Source organism: Mugil cephalus, chromosome 4 (assembly GCF_022458985.1).
Source record: "Mugil cephalus isolate CIBA_MC_2020 chromosome 4, CIBA_Mcephalus_1.1, whole genome shotgun sequence".
NCBI lineage: Eukaryota > Metazoa > Chordata > Actinopteri > Mugiliformes > Mugilidae > Mugil > Mugil cephalus.
This window is the reverse complement of record NC_061773.1, coordinates 4,670,607-4,697,000: the sequence shown is the minus strand read 5'-3', so window position 1 is coordinate 4,697,000 and position 26,394 is coordinate 4,670,607. Positions and strand designations below refer to the sequence as shown.

The following is a 26,394-nucleotide window of genomic DNA, read 5'->3' as shown; positions in this document are numbered from 1 at the left end:
TAAGCCGCAGGGCACCCGTGAAATAGGCCTTTTCTAGATGGTCTCTGTCGTCTGCTTGCCGATTGAGAGAGGAGGCGACAACATCCAGCCAGAGTCAGAGTGTTTGATTTGTGGTGAGAAACGTAGTGTGTTGCGCTTTTTCTTTTTCTCTTTTTACAATAGAACCTGATTCTGATATTGTGATGGAGACAACGTTTTAGGAAGGGCTGTCTATGAGATGCTAATCTAGTGTGCTGGTTGAGCTAATGTTGTATACGATGACCATTTCTTTCTTTGGTTTTCACTTCATTGGTTTCTTTCTTTGACATCTCCCCATTCGGACGCACTGTGTGTAATATAGTGTACCCAGGCACATCAATAGTAAGAGCCTCTGATTAGCTATGATGAGGCTAAACGGGCTTACTATTGTCTGTCTGTCTTGTTATTTTCTTTTAGAGCATGCAAACACTATCAGGTGGCCATGTAGGCGATCACCGACAGCTATAAAAGACCTGATAGTTGTCTGTACTGTTGCTTACGGCCATACCACCCTGAACACGCCCGATCTCGTCTGATCTCGGAAGCTAAGCAGGGTCGGGCCTGGTTAGTACTTGGATGGGAGACCGCCTGGGAATACCAGGTGCTGTAAGTATTTTTGACACTTTAACAACACCAGAGGGCGCTGCCGCCCCTTCTTCTTCATATCAAACCCGTGGCTTTCAATTTACTTTTACCCTGTATGTGTGGTGTGTGCGTGTGTGTTTGTGTGTCTTTTTCCTTCCACATATGAACGTATGCAGACAGCAGACATGCATGCTCCATCGCGTCACTGGCATGTCAGACTGACAGGACAATCATGATGACATATCTGAAACACATTTCTTCTCAGTAAAAATATTTTCAAACCCATTTTGGACCGGCAACATATTCACCTTCTCATTTATGATGATGATGATGATGATGATGTGGACGACGAATATACTGTGTGTGGCACGGGAAAATGTACGTGATGTTTTCAGTTACTTGTGAAGAAAATAATCAGAAAATAATAAATAAGTGAAGTAAATAAATGTGCCTGGAGTATTTTTTCACTGTAAAGTTTATCTACTCGGGCACATGCCTTTGGGAAAACGATAAATAAATAAATAAATAAATGATGATAATTAAAAACTGTTTTGCTCAATTAGGTGACCCAACACAGGCAGCAGCACAAGACACAGACCTGATTTCGCACTTGCAGTATATGAGACAACGGACACAAAAGGAACCTGGAAGAACAGCACGAGTCATCAGTCTGGACAGTAAAGGATCAAAACGTTTACGGCCAGACGTGCGCATGGATATTCACAGGTGCTCAGTGTTTCCTCAACGTGCCAGCAGCTGAAGATAGTTGACACGTTGCGGGGCAACTGAGGAAAAGTGAATGGGTGGATTCACATGTTTTCTCCCTAACTGTCCAACAATGTCCCGAACTGGCAAAAACCAGACTTGGTTCTGTTGTTGCTGTGGATGAGGCTAAACAAGATTTGCGGAAGACTATGATGGCGCAAAAACGAGCTGTGGGCCCTCCTGACCCACGCACTGAAAGCATCATTTCAATGTCATTTGCAGTAGACACGAGGCAGCTTTATTTCTTACTAATAGTTTGGACAGAGAAAACAAGCAGAGATATTCCTATGACCCAAAGCCAAGTGGAAATGGTTAAAATGGCCGATTGTGTGCAAGCGCCGCCGCACTACTTCCGCTTCCCCACAAGGCGTCTTCATTTTTCCTGAGCTGTATTGGCGAAGAATAAACTGCAATTGACTGGGGAAAGCAGACCCAGCAGCGCCCTCTGGTGTTGCTGCTAAAGTGTCAAAAAGCTTACAGCACCTGGTATTCCCAGGCGGTCTCCCGTTCAAGTACTAACCAGGCCCGACCCTGCTTTGCTTCCGAGATCAGCCGAGATCGGGCGCGTTCAGGGTGGTATGGCCGTAAGCCGCAGGGTACCCGTGAAATAGGCCTTTTCTAGATGGTCTCTGTCGTCTGCTTGCCGATTGAGAGAGGAATATTCATTTTAAATGATTAGTGAACAAGGAAAAGAGATTAAACTAATTGTGCAAGAAAAATAATAATGTCAACTCTGGGAATATCAATGAAAGGTCAAAAACCATGGAAAAATGATCCCGATTTCTAACCGTAAAGAACTGGACCGCTTTGGGAAAAAATTCAATGCAATAAATGAGATATTAACAGTTTGATATAGGAACAAAAACTGAAGAGGAAGACAAAAGTTTGGGCTGGATACAAAGGAGACTGACACAATACACCGCATTCCAGTGCAGATCAGATAATCGGATATATGTTGACAGGAAGAACAAGGATTCAAGACTAAAGCACTGAAGTGCCAAGAGGAATCAGCGTTGCGTACTCGGATGAAAGGAGTTTCTGACTAGTAAGAAAATGAATTTCCTCATGGCGAAAGAAACTACCGATGTCTAAAAACCAACGTTATTTGCTTCACGGTGAATAACAAAATGCGAATGTAGCAAACCAACTGGCCTTCCTTCACAGCTGAGCAACTTAACGTGTTCCAGAGCACTAGACTAGTTTCTGTGTTCGAAGAGAGACAACGAGTCCAGCCAAAGCCATGAGAAGGGTAAGTGGCGATTCGAGCCTGCCGTCTACCTCGTTCCAAAAGGTCTGATTTTTGAGTGGATTGAATAAACGAACGCTGGTAAAGGCTTCTTAGTGTCTTGTCTCTTATTTTTAGAGTGACACTTACCGCGATCGATTGAATGTGGGAAATTAGTGGCATGTCTTTTGTATTTTTCAGTTTTTTTTATACATCGAACATTGGGTTGTTGAAAGTTTGAAGCGCTGAATGAAGTGATTATGTTGCTTCTGGCTATGTAGTTTTGGTTTCTAAATCACCGCTGTACGTTAATTTCGGTGGACAGGTAGGTTATTGTTGACCTTAAAGAACGCTCGCAATTTGCTTAAATTTTAGGAACTGATGCATTGCTCGCCTGTTTTTTGGGCAATTGAATACGTCTGCTTTTGCTTACACCTGACGGTCTTGCGTTTTTCAGCCATCCAGTCTTGAAATATCTCTCGATTAGAAGTAGAGCAGTTGGGAAATTTTACTTTGAGACTGCTTGGGAAGAATAGTTCAACATTGCATTGACGGAAATCGAGATATTACAGACTGTTAGTAGATGTTGCAATGTGAACGAATTCCTGAAAGCATTTGTAATTGCGATGCCAAGCAGGAGCGTACTAATTATGAGCAAACAAGAATACAGTCTGAAGTTTTGAACTAAACACCTCGAGACAAATAAGAATCATAATCAGTTCGAAAATGGAACATTACTCAAAAATGATAGCATAAAAACTGATTGCTATTAAACACACTGACTGAAAGACCGGCTGTTGACCAGTTGTCAAAGAACGAAAGTTGATGCACCAGCAATGGTCCGATCCTAAATTCCAACTGCGTTTGCTCGTTACTATACGAAATATCGAAATTCACTTAGCACTGACCCAAAGCCGAAATGGTTCATGCAAATACGCCGAGAGCTTTTCGTTAAGGCGTGATAATTTCTGACTAGCCAGTAATGAGGGGTCGCACACGCTTAGTATTATGATAGTTAAGCTGCTTTTTTGGTTAAATTTGAGGACAGACAGTTTCATCAGGTCTATGAGGTTTTAATGGCCTTTGCAGGCACTCTTTCTTTCTTCAGTCCTCTATTTTTCCGAGTTTGAAAAGCGAACGTCATGTCTGTATATGACGCGAAATGGCTGTTATTTGTAAACGTACACGTTTCTAGGTCTCCTAATTAGTAGCTTGAATCAGCGGGTTCCAAGTTTAGTCCCGACATAAGCGATTTGATCTCATGTGTCTACATTCTGCGTTGCTGATTGGAGAGCTAGCCAAGCTGTATTGATGTCTGTGGAAATCTAGCTGGCTCTTATTTTTTCTTAACAATTATGAACATCAACGTTATGAGGTCAAGATTAAGTGGGTGTATTACTTGATTTACTAACATCATTCTTAAATTTCTCACACCATGGACCACTGTAATTTCGAACTATTAACTTTAGTAACGATTACACTCGTATTTGTGCGTCATGTTTTTTTTTAGCTGGACATAGTACCATTGAGGGAAAAGAATATGTATTTTTAAGTACTGCAAACAATGAAAACGATAATGATTTGAATTATGTTATGTAAATCATTGCCATCTGGAAACGCTAAAAAATAATAATAATGATGTATTAAGCATTGTCACCATAGAAGAGCACAGCATATTACCTATGATGAGTTTGGACAAGAACAAGAAATCGAACGCAGAGTCCCGTGAGAAATTTTACGCCAAGGACTAGGTGCAAATTGTGAAAATATAATAATAAAAAAATTAGAAACTGAGAAAAATTTTATGTTATAATCAAAAGATTTCAAAAGCAACATTGCAAAAACGTATTGAAACGGAAAAAGAGGTCAACCGAAAACAGCGAATAGCTCAAAGTCACGAAAAATCAAGATTATCATACAAGCAAGTTTTTTATAAGTGACAAGAAAATAACATAGAAGAATCAAAAGAATGAGATGTAAAATGTTTTCCCAATGCCCACAATTCCCAACTGCAAAAACCGATTGGTTCTGTGTTGAGGAAAAAGGCAAAAGTTTGAGGAAGCAGAGGCAAAACACGTGGGGCCCCATGCCACGCAGAAGCATTCCTAAGTCTCAGAGAAGGAGGCTTATTTAAATAGTTTGGACAGAGAAACAATTCACTATATTCCAACCCAGAGCCAAAGAAAGGTTTAAATGGCCTGTTGTGTGCAAGGCGCCCGCCCACATTTCCAGCTTAAAAACATTTTTCGGCTGGACGAGAAGAAAAGTAATTACGGGGAAGACTTGCAGACCCTCTATTGTTGTAAAGAGTCAAAAAGCTAGCCATACTGGTTAGGAGATCGTTCACGCACACCTGCCTGTCCCCACATCCGTTCTGACAGCTGGGGCTTAGGTGTATGGCGAACGCGGAACTAGAGAGTCTTGAATGGCTTCTGTGTTCTGCGGTTATGCGATTCTTACAGGCACTGATTATAGAGGAGACCGCGTTTTGTGGCTGTATAGTTCGTGTTTAGGGTTATGTTGTACAGGAACCGTTATAGGCTTCTTAGATTGGCACTTATGGAGGGACCATTAAAGACAGTTTTTGTGTTACTAAGCTTGATTGTTACCCTTTTTCTTTTTTGACTTTTGTTTATTTGGCAGCATTCGTAGTAGGTATGATGTAACGGCATGGTAATATCTGAACTTATTTTCTTTTGGCTCAAGGCTTATTGACCTCTTCTTGTTGAAGTTAAAAAAGAGATTGTGATACAATTACTAGATACCACCGGACCGTCTTTTCCTGTATTCTGAACCAAGGGATATTGAGACATGGGTAGCTGTATGATGTTTCCGGAATACACTGAATACGATCTGATTCTAGCAGTTAACTGGTAATAGGACCCTGGAAATTCTTTAAGTAATTTGCATTTAGGAACTTCAGATCTGAAACCATTCATTGATATCACGGAATAAGTGAAGTGAGCATTTTCTACAATAAGTCAAACCGCAACATGACTACAGCATGTGATGAAGGATATCGAGACTTTAAAATTGGATAAAAGAATGAATGGGAAAATTACTTTTAGTGGAATGAAAATGTAGATATGTGAAAGAATTGCAGTAAGAGAATTGAGAATGAAAAAAACAGAATAATTAAGTAATTGAAAATAACAGACTATTTTCCAAGCTACAATAAAATAATGGATGTAAAAAATGATTGATGGCCTCCAACGACAGACGACAAGTCATTTGAATGGAAGAAACAAGTTTCGGTTCATGGCAAAGAAACTGAGCTCACGCGCGACTGAATAATGCAACCCGAGCTCTCCGAAACAGTGCTGGCAAACGAGACGGATCGTGGCAATTCGAATGCGCCAAGCCCGACCAAAACCTCTGAGTCTTATTCTGTTGGATAGAGCAAACAGCACCTTTGCTTCTCAACAAGTATTTCAACATTTGAAAGAGGCCTTGTCTCAAAGTTGAAGGAAAGCGATGTTTTACCGAAGCCACCGCAATTCAGTTCCTGTGGATAACCTTCCGTACTCGCTTGCAAGTTAATTATGACTGGAGAAGACGAACGCAAGAGGGTAGTCTCCCGCTAGATAGTTGCAAAGCTTTACATAGCCTATGCAGTATATCGTCTATCTTTAGACGAAAAATCAGCGGTTGTAGGATCAACCGAATGGCGCAGGGATCCTGAAGGCCTTCGATGACTTTTCGTGCTTCCGTTCTAGAGAGTACTTCGATATGCCAGATATTGGGTTAATTTGAAAGTTGCCTTGTTTTTGCTAATGATTCTGATATGTGACACCTTTTGCAGGGCGTCTTGGAGCAGTACTAAGCTGGTGCGACTGTTTTACTCCAATTTCTTGGCATTCGACTCGATTTCGTTTTTGCTACCCCAGGACGAATCTATAAGCCAGGGCAATCTAAAGCCATTAGAAGTTCAAGTCAAGCTAACTGTGATATTTTTTGTAAAGTATGGTCTTAGATTTAACTATTCAGGCCAACGTTTCGACATACAAAAATGCAGAATTCTGTGACTGCGATAAGCGCGCCGTTACAATGTAAACGAGCATTATCTAGCTGAACATTGGGATCTGTTTATACATTCTGGACCCAGGACACCGTTTCTAGCATCCAAAGCTTATTACTGATGGCCCTGAACGTGTCTTTGCATTACTTTAATTTTGGTATGCAGCATCCGTGTCATGAGCGATACCAAGCTAATGATCCGAAGATACGAAATGTACAGCCATCCCTACAATACGCGATGAGATTTGAGAACATAAGACGTCTTCGTATTAGTTGAAATTAGGCCTGGAGAACCGGTATAGTATTTTCGAATTGAAATAGTGAGCAATAAGATGGACTGAAATATGGTTTATTACTTACTTTAGGCTTGATGGGTAATAGAAATAGAATAATAAAATGTCTAATTATACTAATACAACAGGACCAAATCAACGGGCATTGAATAGTAATGACGAACATATGATATTGAATAGCGATCCCATCGACAATTAAATACTATTTGCCGGCAACAGTTAATTTATTACGTGAAGTACTGCAGACGAGAAGTACTTGGCAAGGAACAAGGTTCAATCATACGAACGTCAAAATTCCAATACGTGGATTATATTCCTGAGTTTACATTGAACTACTCGCGAAAGTGATGAACCAAACGGTGGGCAAATAAATATAATGCATTAAAACTTTCAATGCCAAAAACAAAACTTTGACAAACCTGATGTTTGTACGCTGGAGAAAAGCGACAACCGTTGGCCCAAAAGAAGTGCCGTCTCCTTGATGTCAAGAATGAAAAGAATATCCATGTCCTGGGATCAGGATCTATTTTCTAATAGCAAAAAATGAACATGGCATAAAAGCAAGTGAATGTTAAAAGCTTGTTCATCGAGCGACAGGACTCAATGAAAAACAATTATTTACATCTGAATGGGCAATAAAGTATGAGAGAGGCCAAAAGCAGTTGCCCCGTGCTGTGGTGTATGTGATACTATGCTTGAGTAACAAAGGGCCTAGTCAATATACAGAAGTAACACATGTGTTTCGTACCACAAGCCAACCGATACAATGGGTTGCTGAGAAGCCGAGGCATTGCCTTCCCCTAAGGCTCCTATGCCTGTGAATTTGAAGGAATGCAAATACTGAGACGTTGCAGAGGTTACTGAAAAAAAGTGTTATTTTTTCACTTTTCAATAATTATGTTGATGTGCATGAGGCCTTAGGCTCTAGTTTCGAGAGCTACTAGTGCTGACAGCAAGTTTGGATGAGCTAAGTCGTGTTACCTTAATGGTTCTTTTTAGTTCTATGTCCTTCCTAAACATAGGGATAACTCCATTCATATACAGGTCAGAATACTTGACTGTGAGGTACTTTCGTTGTTTTTTTTTAACTTTGACTTAAAAGTGACACAGTTAGTCCACGCTAAACAGACTCGATAGTGACTGTTAATGCCATACCACCTTAATAAGACTTTCTATTTTGGACTTGCAATTGCGCTATTTGTAAATGGAGTGGATGCATGTGTGTAAGTATTTATTTGACAAAAAGGAGCCCGTCCTTCTTTATATAAAAACTGCTTTAATGTTTCCCTGTTGTGTGTTGTGTCTGTTGTTGTTTGTCCTTTTTCTTAATATGAAATCAAAGGACATCAGTTTTCACGTGTCAATATAGACACAAACATATCGTACATTTGCTTTAGAAAAAAACAAACCTTGTCGGCACAATCACCTATTGATGACTGATAAAATGTGAGTAGATCGTGGAATGACAGTTGCTGTTTCTTAATCTGAAAAAATCAACAGAGGACTGGACCAATTCGTGAATAAATTGCTACTGTAAATTTATTCCCATACGTGATAGTTGGTATGTGTTAATCCATTGACTGCAAGACAGCGATCATGCAATGCTAGCTCACCAGACAGTCAAGAATCGACAATTTGACTATTAAACACTTTCCACAGAAAATTTACAATTTGACCAAACAAGTTTAGATGATTGGTGGCGGATTGGCGCAATATATGTGCGAGAAAGGGATTGTTCTGTGTAAAATAAAATTCAGTAAGGGAATAAGGCCGTTTTCATTAAAGTCACGATCTTGAAACGAAATAATAGTTTAACCTTGTCTTGTAAACAGGCGATCAGAAAGCCTGATTGTGCAGTTTGCAGAATTATAGAACATTTCATTGAGAAAGTAGAGCTAGGCAGGTGATGGCTTCAGATGTTCGGCCTCTGGATTAAGGCGACTGTGAGTGAGTTGTTTGTTCAATGTCACCATTCATTAAAAGACTTTTCTGTGCTGTTGAGCTTAAGATGCAATGTGGCGATACATTTGTCTATCCCATGAATTTAGCTTCATGAACGGGCATTTTTACGATGTGAGAATGTGTCGATAAAGCGTGTATGTTTAATCTTGTTAATCTCATTGCTCAAAATGGCAATCTTTTTCTAATTTTCTTCTGGTTTTGGAGATAATATGGTGACAGCAACCTTGTTGGAAGTTAAAAGCAAGCACTATCCCACTACCTTTCCTCAATAACGTCCCCTTTGTGGGCGTCCAGTGGTGGGTTGGCAACGCAGTTGGGATGAGGCTTTTCTCGAACGTAGAAAGGAGAGCTTCACGATAGGGTCTTTTGTGTATTTATAGCTTCTATTTCATGGACATAGGAGAACAGCTTAGCTGGTAAAGAATCAGTTCTTGGTAAAGTGTTCTATCTTAGATAATAGTATCTGCATCCATGTACTTGGTTATAGTGCCACTAGTAGCCTGATTTATGAAGGAAAAGGGTTACTGCGTCACTGTAAATCTGACAACTTGTGCTAGCTGTCACATAATTATCTGTCTGTACTGTACCACGAAACGCTTATTGTTTGATAAGGTCGCTTGTAATTCAGGACGAATGCTGAGTGGCATACAATAGGCTATTGAACCTGCTACATACTCTTATGTTTGGGATAGTGCATATTGGAACTGTTGCTATAAAAAATCATGCCTTTTTTCCTATACTTCAACTGTTTTCTGATGAACAATTTGGGGCGAACTTGTGCTATTCGACTTTTCGTGAAGAGACAACACAAGTTACATAAATGTTTCGGTCTTTAACCCACGACTGAGGTAAGCGTTTGTTGGTTGAGGAACAGCACAATTATTTTTAATTTTGTGCTCGAACTGAAGACCGAAAGGATAAAGTTAGCTAGTGATAGGCCTTTTTAATCTTTTTGTGAATGTGGACTATGACCATTCTATTCCCTCACAAACCCTTTATGTATGGTATGGTATAACTTGAATATGGACGAATACTGCAGAAAAGTTGATTTTTGAGTAAAAGGCTGATTTCTATGATTTCGGAGCTTTGAACATTAAATAAATGAAAACATGTTACATGCAATTGTGCACAGCCAACTACTATTGCTGAGAATGAAATTGCCAAAGACGATGACAGTCAACGCAGATCACTCTAAGTTGTTCTGTAGTACAAAGCAAGGCATGAGTTGCGGCATGTACGAAGGATCATGGTCCTTTCAAAATCGGACGGCAAAATCCAGCTGATCGGTTGTTGGTGAGAAACAGAGAAGTGATGGCTATATTTGCTGATCGATGAATGAAACTTCATGTGCATAGGAGATTATTTGCTGTAATGTTTTAAGTACTTCTATGTTCTTATAATCTTGAAAGTTAAATGGAACTGTGTAACCAGTTCGCCTCATAGCCATTTGCTGTTAGGTATATTGCTGAAGCTAGACGCACTCTGGTGGCCATAAAGGCAAAGCCGACCAGATAGTTCTTTGGTGCTGCCTTTCCTTTAACAGAAGCGGTAGGATGGTAGACTTAAGGATCGCTATCAGGCGTTTGCCTTGAAGGGGCCTCCCGTTGATTATTGGTTAAACGTATGCTTGTTTTTTTATTAAACCAGTTCATTGAGTATAGAAGCAGCTTCATGTAGCTGTAGGGATGGACGTATGGGTAAAACATTCTATAAAGTTTTTCTACCCCTGACGGCCATCAATCAGTTACGAAACAAAGAGCCGCTGCTATGGAGCTTAGCGGATTTGTTTTTTTTTTAGATAACATTCTCGTCGATAATCCTGGTTTTTGTGTAGGTACTCCGTCTGGACGAATAAACGCATATATTGATAAACGTGTATGTTACTTTTGCACTAAACGATTCTCAAACCGTAAGGCAGAGAACGATTAGTTGAAGTGCTTACAGTATGATATTATTCTCACGAATGTATTGGCAACTAGGTTATTTAATGAAATCCTTTAAGATGCAATGTGTGGTGGACTAACAAGATAAAGCTATAAAGTGGCTGCGCGGTTTCTCATTTCACGGACATATAGTTACATAAAAAAAATGAAACGTAATTATGTCAACCGCCCACTTTTTCCAGTCTTATTTTAGATGGAAAAATGATGCTGGAAACGCGACACTTGTGTTGGAAATTAAAATTACACTTATCAGGTCCAGTCTAACGGCCCCTGATGTTCAAGATGGCCGATTGCTCAGTGACTAAGTATCAAGTCATCTGCGATAAGACTCCGTCGGTGGATTAGGAAAAGTAGTTTCTTACTTTCAACTGTCAAGTGACACTTTGAGGCTTAGAGACGAGTGTGACAAGTTTAAGCTTCTTGGTCATAGGTCTTTGATGTAACATTGTGAATTTCCTGCCTCAGTATCTGATACTTTAGAACGGCTATATCGCTTTTCTAAATACTATAGCAGATACGGCTTTAAGCATTCTAATTCTTTCACAAATCGATGTGACGACAGCAGTCCCTGTGTTGTGGCCGTATCCGTCAGAGTTTCGACTGCACGATCGTGCTGGATCCATGGTCCTAGCTAGAATAAACCTGGTCGCTGAATAAAGGTACGTTTTCTATCAACTGTTCGATGTGTTTGTTGTTTGCTTTCTTATAATGGAATCGACATTGGCACTGCTTGACATTTTATATTTACTCTATTCCTTTATTTGGAGATAAGAGATCAATCTGGTAATTATGGTTTTTGACTCAAATAGAAAATGGTGATTTTTAGGTGATACGAATGTGGAAGCTAAATTATTGATAATTGCATAGGACACACCTAACAGCGTCTTATTACACGACCGGACGAACGGCGTAGACGTGGAGTACTTGGTAATTGTGAATCCTGAGTCTCACTTCCCATGAGAGTATGAGGTATAGTGTTTTCGTTTTCTTTTCTTTCTATTGTTGTGATTAGGCTTCACATTGTTAGATGGAAAATTTTTTTTGGTTGAAATGGTCTTTCACTGTTACTGGAATACAATCATATAACAGGATTTTTTCTATAGTTCAGAAACTAGATTCTATAAGCAGAATAAGGTAAGGTGAAGCGATCTAGTTCCACAGTCGTCCTATCAGAACGCTTCGAGTAAGGGCTGTGTATGAAACTTACGGCTGTTAGTGTCCTAACACACAGGCGTGCTGAGAAAAGGGTCTTTTTTCTGCTAACGGACTAATGTTCTAGTTGGTGTACAAAGATACGCGATCAGTGATGTTACGTAACTTTTTGTATTTTATTACCTTGATTATTACTAGTTTGAATGAAGATGTGTGGAGAAGTTGATGCGAATTCTTTTTCATGTTTTTTCTGAATCAGAAACTTGGAATTTCCGATATAAGGCCGTTGGAGCAAGTACAAGTTTAATTATACTTGCTCTAGTGCCAGCGCCAGAACAGCTGTCGTATGAGCAACCCTGGACGCTTCGGTACGTGGTAGTTTGTGCGCGCCATGATACAGTTATTTTAACTGAACAGGACACTCTCATAAAGTTATATTGATTTTCCTTGTGTATTTTTGTCTTTTCAATTGGTCATTTGTGCACCAGAATGCGAAATAGCTACACTTAAATTTCAATTGAGCACCTTTATTTTGATGAGGATACACAGAGAGAAAGCGTGTTGATCCTATCAAAGTATTGTGTTTAGTTGAACGATATTAATAATATATCGTGTCTATGCCACAACGCGACTGTTCCTGAAGCAGGAGACCAACCGACGAAAATTAGTTCGCGGCATTAAGGCAACACGCAGAGTATTGGGAGAAGTTTTTACACATTAGCATAAGCTGGTGATAGTAGTTGGTATGAAAGCTGGTCTCGCCTCTACAACATGCATGAAGGCTATTATGCCGATTCAAGCTTGATGAGACATCTTCTTTTGTATTTCTTAAGCTAGCTATAGGGCATGTAGCATCTCCGACATATGCTAAGTTTCTGTTTCTAGGCAGCAAATGAACCCTTATCGTTGATTGAGCGTAGTGTGGTTATTCTTGATGAACCGCTGTTCAGCTGTAATGTTTTTGCCATTCTGGATATAACAGTGCATGACCCAACTGTGTATGAGAATATCGGGTTGATAATCATACGGAAATATCAATTTATATAATTGCGAGATTTACTTGTTTCACCGCAGCCTTGTAATAAAATTAATGTAAAAACGTTTCCATTAGCCACAGGCAAGACACGCGACGCTTGAATGGCAGCAGACGGAAACACAGCTGTGGATAAGGGCAGTCGATTAAGTGTATTTGTGAGCCGAGTTTGCTTCGGGCAGAGGAATGAAGGGTGGACAAGGTCATGACTGGTCTGTGTTGGTAATACATTTGCTTATGAAAACATTCCTCACACAAAATTAGCATTAGAGAACATATCTATATTTCGATTCTGACAAACATATAAGGATGTGCACCCGCACATTCAAGCTTTTCCTATGTACAAGAACTCATTGACTGAGACAGGCTGTGGCGAGCTAGACCGGTTCCAGTTTCAAACACCAGCCGCCTTTCTCAATCAGCGGGTTCAGTGTACGTACGGGGTGTTTTTGGGCTTCCTTCCATAAGGCGCAACATCAGCCATGTGGTTGGGAATGTTTTCTTCTTTCTTAAAAATTTTTGGAGAACATTAGAGGCTATATATTTATATGATGATGATTGGGTCTTTTGCCCGAGGTACGTGATGTTCAGTTACTTGTGAAGAATAATCAAAAATAATAATAGTGAAGTAAATAAATTGCTGGAGTATTTTTTCACTGTAAAGTTATCTATCGGGCACATGCCTTTGGGAAAACGATAAATAAATAAAAAATAAATGATGATAATTAAAAACTGTTTTGCTCATTAGGTGACCCAACACAGCAGCAGCACAAGACACAGACCTGATTTCGCACTTGCAGTATATGAGACACGGACACAAAAGGAACTGGAAGAACAGCACGAGTCATCAGTCTGGACAGTAAAGGATCAACGTTTACGGCCAGACGTGCGCTGGATATTCACAGGTGCTCAGTGTTTCCTCAACGTGCGCAGCTGAAGATAGTTGACACGTGCGGGGCAACTGAGGAAAAGTGAATGGGTGGATTCACATGTTTTTCCCTAACGTCCAACAATGTCCGAACTGGCAAAACCAGACTTGGTTCTGTTGTTGCTGTGGATGAGGCTAACAAGATTTGCGGAAGACTATGATGGCGCAAAACGAGCTGTGGGCCCTCCGACCACGCACTGAAAGCATCATTTCAATGTCATTTGCAGTAGACACGAGGCAGCTTTATTTCTACTAATAGTTTGGACAGAGAAAACAGCAGAGATATTCCTATGACCAAAGCCAAGTGGAATGGTTAAATGGCCGATTGTGTGCAAGCGCCGCCGCACTATTCGCTTCCCACAAGGGTCTTATTTTTCCTGAGCGTTTGGCGAAGAATAAATGCAATGACTGGAAAGAGACCCAGCGCGCCTCTGGTGTTGCTGCTAAAGTGTCAAAAAGCTTACAGCACTGTATTCCAGGCGGTCTCCCTCAAGTACTAACAGGCCCGACCTGCTTTGCTTCCGAGATCAGCGAGATGGGCGCGTTCAGGTGGTATGGCCGTAAGCGCAGGGACCCGTGAAATAGGCTTTTCTAGATGGTCTCGTCGTCTGCTTGCGATTGGAGAGGAGCGACAACATCCAGCAGATCAAGTGTTTGATTTGTGGTGAGAAACGTAGTGTGTTGCGCTTTTTCTTTTCTTTTTTACAATAGAACTGATTTGATATTGTGATGGAGACAACGTTTTAGAAGGTGTCTATGAGATGTAATCTAGTGTGCTGGTTGAGCTAATGTTGTATACGTGACCATTTCTTTCTTTGGTTTTCACTTCATGGTTTTTCTTGACATCTCCATTCGAGCATGTGTGTATATGTGTACCAGGCACATCAATGTAAGAGCTCTGATTAGCTATGATGAGGCTAAACGGGCTTACTATTGTCTGTCTGTTTGTTATTTTCTTTTAGAGCATGCAAAACTTCAGGGGCATTAGGCGATCACCGACAGCTATAAAAGACTGATAGTTGTTGTACTGTGCTTACGCCATACCACCCTGAACACGCCGACTCGCTGATTCGGAAGCTAGCAGGGTCGGGCCTGTTAGTACTTGGATGGGAGACCGCCTGGGAATACCAGGCTGTAAGTATTTGAACTTTAACACAAGGGCTGCCGCCTTCTTTCATATCAACTGGCTTTCAATTACTTACCCTGTGTGTGGTGTGTGTGTTGGTGTCTTTTTCTTCCACATATGAACGTAGCAGACAGCAAAGCATGCCCTGCGTCACTGCTGTCGAGACGACACTGATGACATATCGAACATTTTTCTCATAAAATATTTCAACCATTTGGCGGCAACATATTCCCTTCTATTTATGATGTGAGAGTGATATGTGCGCGATATACTGTGTGTGCACGAATGTCGTGTTCAGTACTTGTGAGAAAATAATCAGAAATATAAATAAGTGAGTAATAAGTGCCTGAGTATTTTTCACGTAAAGTATTACGGACATGCTTTGGAAACGATAATATAATAAATAATGTGATAATTAAAAATGTTTGCTCATAGGTGACCACCGCGCAGACAAGACCGACTGTTCGCATTGCAGTTAGAGAACGACACAAAGGACTGAGACACGGTCATCGTCTGGCAGTAAAGTCAACGTTTACGCAGACGTGCCATGATATTACAGGTGCCAGTGTTCCCAGTGCAGCAGCTGAAATAGTGACACGTGCGGGAATGAGGAAAAGTGAATGGGTGGATAATTTTTCTCCATGTCAACATGTCCCGAACGCAAAACCAGACTGTCTGTGTGCTTGGATGGGTAAAAAGTTCGGAGACTTGTGCGCAAAACAGCGTGGCCTCTGACCCACGCACTAAGCTCTTTCAATGCATTTGCAGTACACGAGCGTTTTTTCTTCTATGTTTGACGAGAAAAGCAGGATATTCTATGACCAAGCAAGTGAAATGGTAAAATGGCGATGTGTGAAGCGCCGCCGATATTCCTCCCCACAAGGCGTCTTCATTTCTGGCTGTTGCAAGAATACTGCAATGTGGAAAGCAGACGCGCGCCTCGGGTGCTGTAAAGTCAAAGCTTACGACTGGTATTCCAGGCGGTCTCCCACCAAGTACTAACAGGCCCGACCGCTTGTTCGAGATCAGACAGATCGGCGCGTTCAGGGTGGTATGGCCGTAAGCCGCAGGGACCGTGAAATAGCTTTTCTAGATGGTCTCTGTCGTCTGCTTGCCGATTGAGAGAGGAGGCGACAACATCAGCAAGTCAGAGTGTTTGATTTGTGGTGAGAAACGAGTGTGTTGGCTTTCTTTCTCTTTTTACATAGAACCTGATTCTGATATTGTGATGGAGACAACGTTTAGGAAGGGCGTCTATGAGATGCTATTAGTGTGCTGGTTGAGCTATGTTGTATACGATGACCATTTCTTTCTTGGTTTCATTCATTGGTTTCTTTCTTTGACATCTCCATTCGGAGCACTGTGTGTAATAGTGTACCAGGCACATCAATAGTAAGAGCCTTGATTAGCTATGATGAGGCTAAGGGCTTATATTTCTGTCTGTCTTGTTATTTTCTTTTAGAGCATGCAAACACTATCAGGTGGCCATGTAGGCGTCACCGACAGCTATAAAAGACCTGATAGTGTCTGTACTGTTGCTTCGGCCATACCACCTGAACGCCCGATCTCGTTGATCTCGGAGCTAAGCAGGGTCGGCTGTTAGTACTTGGATGAGACGCTGGGAATACCAGGTGCTGTAAGTGTTTTTGACACTTTAACAACACCAGAGGCGCTGCCGCCCCTCTTCTTCATACAACCGTGGCTTTCAATTTTTTTACCTGTATGTGTGTGTGTGTGTGTGTGTGTTTTGTGTGTCTTTTCTTCCACATATGAACGTATGCAGACAGCGACATGCATGCTCCTCGCGTCACTGGCATTCAGACTGACAGGACAACATGATGACATATCTAAACTTTCTCAGTAAAAATTTTCACCCATTTGGACGCAACTATTCACCTTCTATTTATGATGATGTGATGATGATGATGATGTGGACGACGAATATACTGTGTGTGGCACGGGAAAATGTACGTGATGTTTTCAGTTACTTGTGAAGAAAATAATCAGAAAATAATAATAAGTGAAGTAAATAATGTGCCTGAGTATTTTTTCACTGTAAAGTTTATCTACTCGGGCACATGCCTTTGGGAAAACGATAAATAAATAAATAAATAAATGATGATAATTAAAACTGTTTTGCTCATTAGGTGACCCACACAGCAGCAGCACAAGACACAGACCTGATTTCGCACTTGCAGTATATGAGACAACGGACACAAAAGGAACCTGGAAGAACAGCAGAGTCATCAGTCTGGACGTAAAGGATCAAAACGTTTACGGCCAGACGTGCGCATGGATATTCACAGGTGCTCAGTGTTTCCTCAACGTGCCAGCAGCTGAAGATAGTTGACACGTTGCGGGGCAACTGAGGAAAAGTGAATGGGTGGATTCACATGTTTTCTCCTAACTGTCCAACAATGTCCGAACTGCAAAAACCAGACTTGGTTTGTTGTTGCTGTGGATGAGGCTAAACAAGATTTGCGGAAGACTATGATGGCGCAAAAACGAGCTGTGGGCCCTCCTGACCCACGCACTGAAAGCATCATTTCAATGTCATTTGCAGTAGACACGAGGCAGCTTTATTTCTTACTAATAGTTTGGACAGAGAAAACAAGCAGAGATATTCCTATGACTCAAAGCCAAGTGGAAATGGTTAAAATGGCCGATTGTGTGCAAGCGCCGCCGCACTACTTCCGCTTCCCACAAGGCGTCTTCATTTTTCCTGAGCTGTATGGCGAGAATAAACTGCAATTGACTGGGGAAAGCAGACCAGCAGCGCCCTTGGTGTTGCTGCTAAAGTGTCAAAAAGCTTACGCACCTGGTATTCCCAGGCGGTCTCCTCCAAGTACTAACCAGGCCCGACCCTGCTTTGCTTCCGAGATCAACGAGATCGGGCGCGTTCAGGGTGGTATGGCCGTAAGCCGCAGGGACCCGTGAAATAGGCCTTTTCTAGATGGTCTCTGTCGTCTGCTTGCCGATTGAGAGAGGAGGCGACAACATCCAGCCAGAGTCAGAGTGTTTGATTTGTGGTGAGAAACGTAGTGTGTTGCGCTTTTCTTTTTTTCTTTTTACATAGAACCTGATTCTGATATTGTGATGGAGACAACGTTTAGGAAGGGCTGTCTATGAGATGCTAATCTAGTGTGCTGGTTGAGCTAATGTTGTATACGATGACATTTCTTTCTTGGTTTTCACTTCATTGGTTTCTTTCTTTGACATCTCCCCTTCGGACGCCTGTGTGTAATATAGTGTACCAGGCACATCAATAGTAGAGCCTCTGATTAGCTATGATGAGGCTAAACGGGCTTACTATTGTCTGTCTGTCTTGTATTTTTTTTAGAGCATGCAAAACTATAGGTGGCATGTAGGCGATCACGACAGCTATAAAAGACTGAAGTTGTCTGTATGTGCTTACGGCCATACCACCTGAACACGCCGATTGTTGATCTCGGAAGCTAGCAGGGTCGGGCCTGGTTAGTACTTGGATGGGAGACCGCTGGAATACAGGTGCTGTAAGTATTTTTGACCTTAACAACACCAGAGGGCGCTGCCGCCCTCTTCTTCATATCAAACCGTGGCTTTCAATTTACTTTTACCTGTATGTGTGTGTGTGGTGTGTTTGTGGTCTTTTTCCTTCCAATATGAACGATGCGACAGAGACATGCATGCCATCGCGTCACTGGCATGTCAGATGACAGACAATCATGATGAATATCTGAAACACATTTCTTCTCAGTAAAATATTTCAAACATTTTGGACGGCACATATTCACCTTCTCATTTATGATGATGATGATGATGATGATGTGGACGACGAATATACTGTGTGTGGCAGGGAAAAGTACGTGATGTTTTCAGTTACTTGTGAAGAATAATCAAAAATATAAATAAGTGAAATAAATGTGCCTGGGTATTTTTTCACTGTAAGTTTATCTACTGGGCACATGCCTTTGGAAAACGAAAATAATAAATAAAAATGTGATAATTAAAAACTGTTTGCTCATTAGGTGACCAACACAGGCAGCAGCACAAGACACAGACCTGATTTCGCACTTGCAGTTATGAGACAACGGACACAAAAGGAACCTGGAAGAACAGCACGAGTCATCAGTCTGGCAGTAAAGGATCAAACGTTTCGGCCAGACGTGCGCATGGATATTCACAGGTGCTCAGAGTTTCCTCAACGTGCCAGCAGCTGAAGATGTTGACACGTTGCGGGGCAATGAGGAAAGTGAATGGGTGGATTCACATGTTTTCTCCCTAACTGTCCACAATGTCCCGAATGCAAAAACCAGACTTGGTTCTGTTGTTGCTGTGGATGAGCTAAACAAGATTTGCGGAAGACTATGATGGCGCAAAAACGAGCTGTGGGCCCTCTGACCCACGCACTGAAAGATCATTTCAATGTCATTTGCAGTAGACACGAGGCGCTTATTTCTTACTAATAGTTTGGACAGAGAAAACAAGCAGAGATATTCCTATGACCAAAGCAAGTGGAAATGGTTAAATGGCCGATGTGTGCAAGCGCCGCCGCACTACTTCCGCTTCCCCACAAGCGTCTTCATTTTTCTGAGCTGTATTGGCGAAGAATAAACTGCAATTGACTGGGAAAGCAGACCAGCAGCGCCCTCTGGTGTTGCTGCTAAAGTGTCAAAAAGTTACAGCACCTGGTATTCCCAGGCGGTCTCCCTCAAGTACTAACAGGCCCGACCCTGCTTTGCTTCCGAGATCAGCGAGATCGGGCGCGTTCAGGGTGGTATGGCCGTAAGCGCAGGGACCGTGAAATAGGCCTTTTCTAGATGGTCTCTGTCGTCTGCTTGCCGATTGAGAGAGGAGGCGACAACATCAGCCAGAGTCAGAGTGTTTGATTTGTGGTGAGAAACGTAGTGTGTTGCGCTTTTTCTTTTTCTCTTTTTACAATGAACCTGATTCTGATATTGTGATGGAGACAACGTTTTAGGAAGGGCTGTCTATGAGATGCTAATCTAGTGTGCTGGTTGAGCTAATGTTGTATACGATGACCATTTCTTTCTTTGGTTTCACTTCATTGGTTTCTTTCTTTGACATCTCCCATTCGGACGCACTGTGTGTAATATAGTGTACCCAGGCACATCAATAGTAAGAGCCTTGATTAGCTATGATGAGGCTAAACGGCTTACTATGTCTGTCTGTCTTGTTATTTTCTTTTAGAGCATGCAAACACTATCAGGTGGCCATGTAGGCGTCACCGACAGCTATAAAAGACTGTAGTTGTCTGTACTGTGCTTCGGCATACCACCCTGAACCGTCTGTATGGAAGCTAGCAGGGTCGCCTGGTTAGTACTTGATGGGAGACCGCTGGGATACAGTGCTGTAAGTTTTTGACACTTTAACAACACAAGGGCGCTGCGCCTTCTCTCAATCAAACCGGGCTTCATTTATTTCCTGTATGTGTGTGTGGTGGTTTGTGTGTCTTTTCTTCCCATTGAACGTATGCAGACAGCAACATGCTGCTCCATCGCGTCACTGATGTCAGATGAAGACATCTGATGACTATCTGAAACACATTTCTCTCGTAAATATTCAAACCATTTTGGACCGGCAACATATTCCCTTTCATTTATATGTGATGATGTGATGTGGGACGACAAACTGTGTGTGGCCGGAAAGTACGTGATGTTCGTTATTGTGAGAAATAATCAGAAAATATAATAGTGAAGTAATAATGTGCCTGGGATTTTTACTGTAAGTTTATTACTCGGGCACTGCCTTTGGGAAAACGAAAAATAAATAAATAAATGATGAATTAAACTGTTTTGCTCATTAGTGCCAACACAGCAGCGCAAAGACACAGACTGTTCGACTTGCGTATATGAGCAACGCACAAAAGAACTGAAGAACACGAGTCATCGTGGCGTAAAGATAAAGTTTACGCCAGCGTGCGCAGGATATTCACAGTGTCGGTTCCTCAAGGCAGCAGCTGAATGTACCCTGCGGGGATGAGGAAAAGTGAATGGGTGGATTCACATGTTTTCTCCTACTGTCAACAATGTCCGAACTGGCAAAACAGACTTGGTCTGTTTTGCTGTGGATGAGGCTAAACAAGATTTGCGGAAGACTATGATGGCGCAAAAACGAGCTGTGGGCCCTCCTGACCACGCACTGAAAGCATCATTTCATGTCATTTGCAGTAGACACGAGGCAGCTTTATTTCTTACTAATAGTTTGGACAGAGAAAACAAGCAGAGATATTCTATGACCAAAGCCAAGTGGAAATGGTTAAAATGGCCGATTGTGTGCAAGCGCCGCCGCACTACTTCGCTTCCCCACAAGGCGTCTTCATTTTTCTGAGCTGTATTGGCGAAGAATAAACTGCAATGACTGGGAAAGCAGACCAGCGCGCCCTTGGTGTTGTGCTAAAGTGTCAAAAGCTTACAGCACCTGGTATTCCAGGCGGTCTCCTCAGTACTAACCAGCCGACCTGCTTTGCTTCCGGATCAGCGAGATCGGCGCGTTCAGGGTGGTATGGCGTAAGCGCAGGGACCCGTGAATAGGCCTTTTCTATGTCTCTGTGTCTGCTTGCGATTGAGAGAGGAGGCGACAACATCAGCCAGAGTCAGAGTGTTTGATTTGTGGTGAGAAACGTAGTGTGTTGCGCTTTTTTTTTCTTTTTTACAATAGACTGATTTGATATTGTGATGGAGACAACGTTTTAGGAAGGGCTGTCTATGAGATGTAATTAGTGTGCTGGTTGAGCTAATGTGTTACGATGACATTTCTTCTTTGTTTTCATTCATTGGTTTCTTTCTTTGACATCTCCCATTCGGACGCACTGTGTGTAATATGTGTACCCAGGCCATCAATAGTAAGCCTTGATTAGCTATGATGAGGCTAACGGGCTTACTATTGTCTGTCGTCTTGTTATTTCTTTTAGAGCATGCAACACTATCAGGTGGCATGTAGGCGATCACCGACAGTATAAAGACCTGATAGTTGTCTGTATGTTGCTTAGGCCATACCACCTGAAAGCCATCTCGTCGATCTCGAAGCTAGCAGGTCGGGCCTGGTTAGTACTTGGATGGGAGACCGCCTGGGAATACCAGGTGCTGTAAGTTTTTGCACTTTAACAACAGAGGGCTCGTTTCATCAACCCTGGCTTCAATTACTTTTACCGTATGGGGGTGGGTGTGTTGGTTGTTGTTTTTTCCTTCCACAATGACGTATGCAACAACAGACCCTGGTCTGGTGTGTGAAGCAACATGAGACATATCGAAAAATTTCTTCCGAAAAATATTCAAACCCATTTGGACCGGCACTTTACTTCTATTTATGAGAGATGAGAGATATTGGACGAAATTACGTGTGTGGCACGGGAATTCGTGGTTTCATTACTTTGAGATACGAAAATAAAATAATGAAGATAAAGGCCGGGATTTTTTCTGTAAAGTTTATACTCGGCCTGCTTTGGGGTATATAATAAAAAATAATGTGAAATTAAAATGTTGCTATTAGGTGCCCAACAGGGCACACAGAAAGCCTGATTTGCCTTGCGTTTGAGCCGAAAAGGAGGAAACAGCAGAGTCAAGTTGAGTAAAGGATAAACGTTTGGCCGACTGCGATGGATATTAGGGCCATGTTTTAACGTGCCAGAGCTAATAGTTGCGTTGGGGAATGAGGAATGATGTGGTTCACATGTTTCTCCCAATGCCAAAATGTCCCAGGCAAAAACAGATGGTTCTGTTGTTGTGGGATGGGCTAAGTTTGCGAGACTTTGCGCAAAACGAGCTGTGGGCCTCCGACCCGCATGAAAGCATCTTTCTGTCTTTGCTAGACACGAGCAGCTTATTTCTTCTAAAGTTTACAGGACAGCAGAGAATTCATGACCAAACCAGTGAAGTTAATGCATGTGGCGCGCGCCGCCTCTTCTTCCCCAAGCGTCTTATTTTTCCTGAGTGTTTGGCGAGATAAACTGCAATTGACTGGGGAAAGCAGACCCAGCCGCCCTTGGTGTCGCTAAAGGTCAAAAAGCTTAAGCACTGGTATTCCCAGGCGGTCTCCCTCAAGTACTAAGCGATGTTTGTCCGAGATCAGGGCGGGCGGTTCAGGGTATGCCGTAAGAGGGATAAATGGCCTTTTCTGATGTCTCTTGCTGCTTGCGATAGAAAGCGAAAATACAGAGTAATGTTTGTTTTGGTGAAAACGAGGTGGCGCTTTTTCTCCTTTTAATAGAACCGACAATGGATGAGACAACGTTTTAGAAGGGCTTTATGAGATGCTAATTAGTGTCTGGTTAGTAGTTGATAGTGACATTCTTCTTTGGTTTATTCATGGTTTCTTTCTTTACATTCCCATGGACCACTTGTGTATTGTGTACAGGCAACAATTGGGAAGCTATGATGGGCTAAACGGCTTACATGCTGCTCTTTTATTTCTTTTAGAGAGCAACATTAGGTGTGGGGAACGCGAAAGACAGTGTCTTATTTGTTGCATACATGAACAGCGATCTCGTTGACTCGAAGCCAGGTGGCGGTTAATTGGATGGGAGCCGCCGAATCCGTCTAAGTATTTTTGACTTTAACAAACCAGAGGGGCGCCGCCCTTTTCTTCAATAAACGGTTTCAACTTTACCCGTAGGTGTTTGTCTTGGTTGTGTGTGCTTTTGACATGCGTAAGCGAGACTGATAGTCAGGCTGTCGCGCGCATAGAGAAACGAAACACACCAGTAAAAATTTTAACTTGCCGCACTTCCTTCAATGATTGATATTGTGATGGACACGAATATAGTTGTGGCGGAATTAGTGTTTCGTACTGTGAGAAATATCGAATATAAATGAAGAAATAAAGGCCTGATTTTACTAAAGTTATCGCTGCTTTGAAAGAAAAATAATAATAAAGTTATAAAAACTGTTTGTCTTTGCCCAAACGACAGCCGACCGCTATTTGATTGCAGTGGCCGAAAGGATGGAACAGCCGATACAGTCTGAAGTAGACAACTTGACCATGGATATTAAGGTGTCTGTTTCCTCAACGTGCAGAGTGAATAGTTGACAGTTGCGGGCAATGAGGAAATGAATGGGTGAATTTTTCTATGCCAACAATGTCCGAATGCAAAACCAGCTTGGTTCTGTGTTTGTGGTGGGTAACAGATTTGCGGAGACATGTGGGCAAAACGAGTGTGGCTCTGACCCACGCATAAAGCTTCAATGCTGCAGTAGAAGAGGCAGCTTATTTACATAGTTTGACAGAAACAGCGAGATTCTAGACAAAGCCAGTGAATGGTTAAAGGGATGTGTGCAGCGCCGCCCTACTCGCTTCCACAAGGCTCTTCATTTCTGAGCGTATTGGGAAGAATAAATGCATTGACTGGAAAGCAGACCAGCGGCCCTTGGTGTGTGCTAAAGTGTCAAAAACTACGCACGTTCCAGGCGGTCTCTCAAGTATACCAGCCACTGCTTTGTTCGAGATCAGCGAGATCGGCGCGTTCGTGGTATGGCGTAGCCGCGCCGTGAATAGCCTTTTCTGATGGTCTCTGTCGTCTGCTCGATTGAGAGAGGAGGCGACAACATCCAGCCAGAGTCAGAGTGTTTGATTTGTGGTGAGAAACGTAGTGTGTTGCGCTTTTTCTTTTTCTCTTTTTACAATAGAACCTGATTCTGATATTGTGATGGAGACAACGTTTTAGGAAGGGCTGTCTATGAGATGCTAATCTAGTGTGCTGGTTGAGCTAATGTTGTATACGATGACCATTTCTTTCTTTGGTTTTCACTTCATTGGTTTCTTTCTTTGACATCTCCCCATTCGGACGCACTGTGTGTAATATAGTGTACCCAGGCACATCAATAGTAAGAGCCTCTGATTAGCTATGATGAGGCTAAACGGGCTTACTATTGTCTGTCTGTCTTGTTATTTTCTTTTAGAGCATGCAAACACTATCAGGTGGCCATGTAGGCGATCACCGACAGCTATAAAAGACCTGATAGTTGTCTGTACTGTTGCTTACGGCCATACCACCCTGAACACGCCCGATCTCGTCTGATCTCGGAAGCTAAGCAGGGTCGGGCCTGGTTAGTACTTGGATGGGAGACCGCCTGGGAATACCAGGTGCTGTAAGTATTTTTGACACTTTAACAACACCAGAGGGCGCTGCCGCCCCTTCTTCTTCATATCAAACCGTGGCTTTCAATTTACTTTTACCCTGTATGTGTGTGTGTGTGTGTGTGTTTGTGTGTCTTTTTTCCTTCCACATATGAACGTATGCAGACAGCAGACATGCATGCTCCATCGCGTCACTGGCATGTCAGACTGACAGGACAATCATGATGACATATCTGAAACACATTTCTTCTCAGTAAAAATATTTTCAAACCCATTTTGGACCGGCAACATATTCACCTTCTCATTTATGATGATGATGATGATGATGATGATGTGGACGACGAATATACTGTGTGTGGCACGGGAAAATGTACGTGATGTTTTCAGTTACTTGTGAAGAAAATAATCAGAAAATAATAAATAAGTGAAGTAAATAAATGTGCCTGGAGTATTTTTTCACTGTAAAGTTTATCTACTCGGGCACATGCCTTTGGGAAAACGATAAATAAATAAATAAATAAATAATGATGATAATTAAAAACTGTTTTGCTCAATTAGGTGACCCAACACAGGCAGCAGCACAAGACACAGACCTGATTTCGCACTTGCAGTATATGAGACAACGGACACAAAAGGAACCTGGAAGAACAGCACGAGTCATCAGTCTGGACAGTAAAGGATCAAAACGTTTACGGCCAGACGTGCGCATGGATATTCACAGGTGCTCAGTGTTTCCTCAACGTGCCAGCAGCTGAAGATAGTTGACACGTTGCGGGGCAACTGAGGAAAAGTGAATGGGTGGATTCACATGTTTTCTCCCTAAACTGTCCAACAATGTCCCGAACTGACAAAAAACCAGACTTGGTTCTGTTGTTGCTGTGGATGAGGCTAACAAGATTTGCGGAAGACTATGATGGCGCAAAAAACGAGCTGTGGGCCCTCCTGACCCACGCACTGAAAGCATCATTTCAATGTCATTTGCAGTAGACACGAGGCAGCTTTATTTCTTACTAATAGTTTGGACAGAGAAAACAAGCAGAGATATTCCTATGACTCAAAGCCAAGTGGAAATGGTTAAAATGGCCGATTGTGTGCAAGCGCCGCCGCACTACTTCCGCTTCCCCACAAGGCGTCTTCATTTTTCCTGAGCTGTATTGGCGAAGAATAAACTGCAATTGACTGGGGAAAGCAGACCCAGCAGCGCCCTCTGGTGTTGTTAAAGTGTCAAAAAGCTTACAGCACCTGGTATTCCCAGGCGGTCTCCCTCAAGTAC

General features: G+C 42.1%; 1 long non-coding RNA gene, 3 other non-coding genes and 2 pseudogenes across 4 annotated transcripts; 3 read left to right on the top strand and 3 right to left on the bottom strand.

Moving 5' to 3' along the window:
* Positions 1–512: 512 nt before the first annotated feature.
* On the top strand, positions 513–631 carry LOC125007500. The gene has a single exon (XR_007112720.1). It is a non-coding gene; the product is annotated as a 5S ribosomal RNA (ribosomal RNA).
* Positions 632–1,839: 1,208 nt separating this feature from the next.
* On the bottom strand, positions 1,840–1,958 carry LOC125007507. Its single transcript, XR_007112726.1, has one exon. It is a non-coding gene; the product is annotated as a 5S ribosomal RNA (ribosomal RNA).
* Positions 1,959–17,854: 15,896 nt separating this feature from the next.
* LOC125007514 lies at positions 17,855–17,969 on the bottom strand (annotated as a pseudogene).
* Positions 17,970–19,702: 1,733 nt separating this feature from the next.
* Positions 19,703–19,817, bottom strand: LOC125007515 (annotated as a pseudogene).
* Positions 19,818–22,081: 2,264 nt separating this feature from the next.
* On the top strand, positions 22,082–25,559 carry LOC125006988. The gene is made up of 2 exons (XR_007112633.1): positions 22,082–22,134; positions 25,287–25,559. It is a non-coding gene; the product is annotated as an uncharacterized LOC125006988 (long non-coding RNA).
* LOC125007489 lies at positions 25,021–25,139 on the top strand. The gene has a single exon (XR_007112709.1). It is a non-coding gene; the product is annotated as a 5S ribosomal RNA (ribosomal RNA).
* Positions 25,560–26,394: the final 835 nt, after the last annotated feature.